Raw genomic sequence first — 5606 nt, 5'->3', positions numbered from 1 at the left:
CTCAAACCTACAGATCTTGTTAAAATGAAATTCTGAAACTGAGACATCACATTTTAATAAGCTCCCAGGTAAAGCCAATACTGCTAGTCTATGAACCACACTTTGAATAATAAATGTGTTGAAACATGAATAATAGGTATGTGATGTAAAAGCCAGTGCCAAATTCCTAGGAAATTAAATAGTAACAATTATGCATTGGGTGGGAATGTCTACAAATCATTTCACATCTTTTCCAAAGAATGTAGTCTCTAGACAAAAGAGGTAGATACTTAGATTCTCCAAGTTAAGTAAGATGGTACAGAGGAACATACTTTATATAGTGCTATATTACTGTAAGTGTACCATTGTTAATAGTATATCAACACAGGAAATTACACAGACTAAATGCCTAAATTTAAACAAAAGAACGTAGATACTCAATGACTCTGAAGAACAAATTGATGCCAAAGATTTATCTTTCCCTCAGATTTGGCTATCTCTGGAGCATTAATCTCCAGGATATATGAAGAATTCAAAAAACATAACACCAACAAACACAAATAACCCAATTAATAAATAAGAAAAGGAACTGAACAGATACTTCACAGAAGAAATATGACCAGTCAACAAATATATTAAAAAATGTTCAATATCACTGACAATTAGAGAAAGGCAAAGTAAAACTACACTTAGAATTCATCTCATTCCAGTAGGAATGGCAATTATCAAGGATACAAGTAAAAATAAATGTTGGCAAGGATGTGGGGGAAAAAGTGCACTCATATATTGCTGTTGGGACTGAAAGTTGGTGCAACCACTCTGGAAAGCAGTATGGAGATTCCTCAGAAAACTTGGAAAAGAATCACCATTTGACCCAGTTATCCCACTCCTCAGCATATTCCCATAGACTTAAAATCAGCATACTATGATGACTTGTACACATCAGTGTATGTAGCAGCTCAATTAACAATAGCTAAATTAAAAAATCAAACTAGTTGCCCTTCAAAAGATGAATGAATAAAGAATATGTGATATATATACTCAATGGAATATCACACAGCCATAAAGATTAAATTATTGCATTCCAGTAAGTGGATGGAACTGAAGACTGTCATGCTTAAGAGAAACAAGTCAGTTATGAAAAACAAGCAGGGATTTCCATCCTCATCTTGGGTAAAGTGGACTTCAAGCCAAAGTTAATCAGAAAAGTCAAAAAAGGACATTTCATACTTCTTAAGGTAAGTAAATGTCAGCAGGACATGGCAATTATAAATAGTTGCTTCCCTAACAATGGAGCCTCTACATACATCAAACAACCCTTCTCAATTTCAAGAATCAAATAGACCACAACACAATAATACTGCATGACTTTAACACATCTCTTTCACTACTGGACAGATCTTCCAAACAAAAACTAAATAAAGAAACTATATAACTAAATGATACAATCAATAATTTAGACTTAACAGACATATATAGAATACTTCATCCATCAATGAACAAATATACTTTCTTCTCAGCAGCACTTGGCTCATTCTCTAAAATAGACCACATCTTATGCCATAAGCAACTGTTAATAAATATTTAAAAAGAGAGATAATTCTTTGAATTCTATCAGATCAAATGAATAAAATTAGAAATCAACAATAAAGTAAAAATAGAAGCTACTCTAATAAATGCAGACTAAATAATACACTATTGAAGAAATCAAGGATAAAATTTTAAAAAGTTATTAGATGTAAATGAGAACACTGATATATCAAAATCTCTGGGACACTATGAAGGCAGTACTAAGAGGAAAGTTTATTATCCTGAGCACATTTGGTAAAAACATAAAAATTGAACAAATAACTTACCTAACACTACATCTCAAAGCACTATAAAAAGAACAAATAAACACAAAACGCAGTAGAAGACAGGAAATAATTAAAATCAGAGCTGAAATCAATGAAATCAAAACAAGAAACAATTGAAAAAATTGACAAAACAAAAAAGTGGTTCTTTGAAAAATTACACAAAATAGATAAACCTCTGGCCATCCTAACAAAGGGAAAAAGAGAGGGAACTCAAATTACTAAAATACAAGATGAAGAATAAAAATATCACAACAGACATGTCTGAAATACAGAAGATAATTAGAAACTATTTTGACAATTTATACTCCAATAAAATAGAAAATAAAGAAGATATCAATAAATTTCTAGAGACATATGACCTATCCAAACTGAATGAGGAGGTCATACATGATTGAAACAGGTCAATTTCAAGTAATGAAATAGAAAATGCCATCAAAAGCCTACCAACCAAGAAAAGCCTAAGACCAGATGAATTCTCAGCTGAGTTCTATAAGACTTTCAAAGAAGAATTAATACCAATACTCTACAAAGTACTCCATGAAATAGAAAAGGAAGGAACCCTTGCAAACTCATTCTATAAGACTAATATCACCTTGATAACAAAACCAGACAAAGACACATCAAGGAAAGAAAACTTCAGACCAATATCCCTAGTGCACATAGATGCAAAATTCTCAACAAAATTCTGGCAAATTGCAAACAAAAACATATTAAAGAGACAGTGCACCATAATCAAGTGGGGTACATCCCAGGGATGTAGGGTTGGTTCACCATACAGAAATCAATAAACATAATTAATTATATTAATAAAATTAAAAACAAGAAACATACGTTCATCTCAATAGATGCAGAAAAAGCATTTGACAAAATATAGCACACCTTCATGTTCAAATCACTAGAAAAACTAGGGATAGTAGGAACATACCTCAACATTGTAAGAGCTATATATGCTAAACCCAAGGCCAGCAACATTCTAAATGGAGAAAAATTAAAAGCATTCCCTCTAAAAACTGAAACAAGGCAAGAATGGCCTCTTTCACCACTTCTATTTAACTTCATCCTTGAAACTCTAGTCAGAGCAATTAGACAGAAGAAAGAAATTAAAGGAATACAAATAGGTAAAGAAAAACTGAAGCTATCACTATTTGCTGATGACATTATTCTATATTTAGAAGATCCAAAAAATTCCACCAGAAAACTTCTATAACTAATAAATTAACTCAGCAAAGTAGCAGGACATATGATCAATACTCCAAAATCAAATACATTTCTATACATCAGCAATGAATCCACTGAAAGAGAAATTAGGAAAACTACCCCATTCTCAATAGTCTCAAATAAAATGAAATAACTTGGAATCAATCTAACAAAAGAGGTAAAAGAACTCTACAATGAAAACTACAGGACACAAAAGAAAGAAATGGAAGAAGATGGAAAGATCTCATGCTCTTGGATAGTCAGAATAAATATTGTCAAATGGCCACATTACCAAAAGTGTTGTACAGCTTTAATGTAATTCCTATTAAAATACCAATGACATTCTTCATAGAAAGAGAAAAAGCAATCATTAAATTTATTTGGAAAAATAAAGGCCCAGAATAGCCAAAGCAATCCTTAGCAAGAAAAGTGAAGCAGGAGACACCACAATACCAGAACTTTAAACTATGCTACAGAGCTATAGTAACAAAAATGTCAGGGTATTGTCACCAACATAGACTTGAAGACCAATGGTACAGAGTATAGGACACAGAGAAAAACCCACATAAATACAGTAATCTCATACTAGACAAAGGTGTCAAAAACATTCAATGGAGAAAAGATACCTTATTCAAAAAATGGTGCTGAAAAAGCTGGAAATTCATATGTAGCAAAATGAAATTAAACCTCTATCTCTCACCCTGCACAAAAATTAACTCAAAACTGGATCAAAATCTTAGGCACTAGAACAGAGACCCTGTGTATAATAAAAAAAATGTAGGCCCAAATCTTCAACATGTCAGCCTAGGATCTGATTTCCTTAACAAGACCCCTAAAGCTCAAGAAGTAAAATAAATGATCAATAAATGGGATGGATTCAAACTAAAAACTTCTTCTCAGCAAAGAAAACATTCAATAATGTGAGAAGAGAGCCTACAGACTGGGACAAAATCTTTACCACATGCACCTCCAATGAAGCATTAATCTCTAGGATATATAAAGAACTCAAAAAACTTAACACCAAAAAAACAAATAACCCAATCTATAAATGGACTAAGGAACTAAACATACACTTCACAGAAGAAGAAACACAAAGGATCAACAAATATATTAAAAAGTGGTACCCATCTCTGGCAATTAGAGAAATGCAAATCAAAACTACTATAAAATTTCATCTCACTTCAGTCAGAATATCAATCATCAAGAATTTCAGTCAACAACAAATGTTGGCAAGGATGTGGGGGAAAAGGTACACTCACACATTACTGGTGGAACTGCAAATTGGTACAACCACTGTGGAAAGCAATATGGAGATTCTGCCGCAGTCTGGCTGGGCACAAATCACCAAGCCGCCACAAAGCACTTGTATGTTCAAAATGGAAGCTTTATTGCCTGAACTTCAACAGCACTCCACGCACACTCCCCAGGAACTCTCCTAAATGCCACCCATGCAGCTCCTCTCCGGCACCCCACACACCAACCAGAACTCCCCACCAGAACTTCACCAACCAAAGCGAACTTTCCATCAATCCCCACAAGAGCTCTAAAGTAGCAGGCGCCTGAGGCAGCAGGGCCACCCTATTGACACAGCTTAACTTAATTATCATCATCTTAATGGCTCGCCTCTCAACCATTACTTCTGGCAAAATGCCAGGGGCCATTCCGACTTGGCTGTAGCTCTCAGCATCTCCCCCCTTCTGTTTAATTAAACACCAAGCATGTGGCTTAGGTACCGTGCCTGTCTTAGGTTGTCCAATACTACATATGGTCCTTACCCGTCATAGGATAAGCTGACCTCAAGGCATCAGCCTCCTGTCTTAGGTTGGTACCATTGCAATTGGATCTTACCCATCATTGACTACTGGTCCAGCATACAGCCATACTTGTGGATAGACCTTTGCACCAGTGGGGGTGGGGGTGAGGTTCTTTGCCTCACCTCTGTTGGCCCCCAAATTTTAGACCATCACAAGCAGAAGGGAGGAGGATGCAAAATGCCAGGACACCAAGCCAAATGACGGTTCCTTTTGGAAAAATTGTACCCCCAATGACACCATCAGCAAAGATATCCCAGCACTACCACAATTCATTGCACCAACAGATAGTTCACGATGCATACAAGTGATACATAGTCCAGGCAAGTTCTGCAAGCAATTCAAAGCAGAGGAATCCATTAATATGTCCATTTCCTCCCAAAGTAAATCGACTCCTTGATTGAGCATTACTTGTTGAGTTATTATTCATTGATGCATCAGTTTATACAGTTTGTTGTAATAGCTATCATAGAAGCTGTAGTTTGGTTTTATCTTTGTCTTCACCTGCACTGAGATGAAGATAGGAATTCTGGCAATGATGGCTAAAAAAAAAATTATGTAACATTCCAGCAGGCACTAAAAGAAAGCAATTTTCTAAACAATTTACATTATCCTGAACAGAATTATTAAATATAATGAAAAGGAAAGGTGAAAGTAAACAAACAGATCTGTTAACCTCCTTTTTGTTAACAGATTAAAACAATCCTCAACAGCTGTTTACCCAATTTAAATTAAACCATTTAAATCACGTGAATAAAAAAAA

The sequence above is a fragment of the Marmota marmota genome, unplaced genomic scaffold (genome assembly GCF_001458135.2).
Source record: "Marmota marmota marmota unplaced genomic scaffold, marMar, whole genome shotgun sequence".
Taxonomy (NCBI): Eukaryota; Metazoa; Chordata; class Mammalia; order Rodentia; family Sciuridae; genus Marmota; species Marmota marmota.
This window is presented reverse-complemented; position numbering follows the sequence as displayed.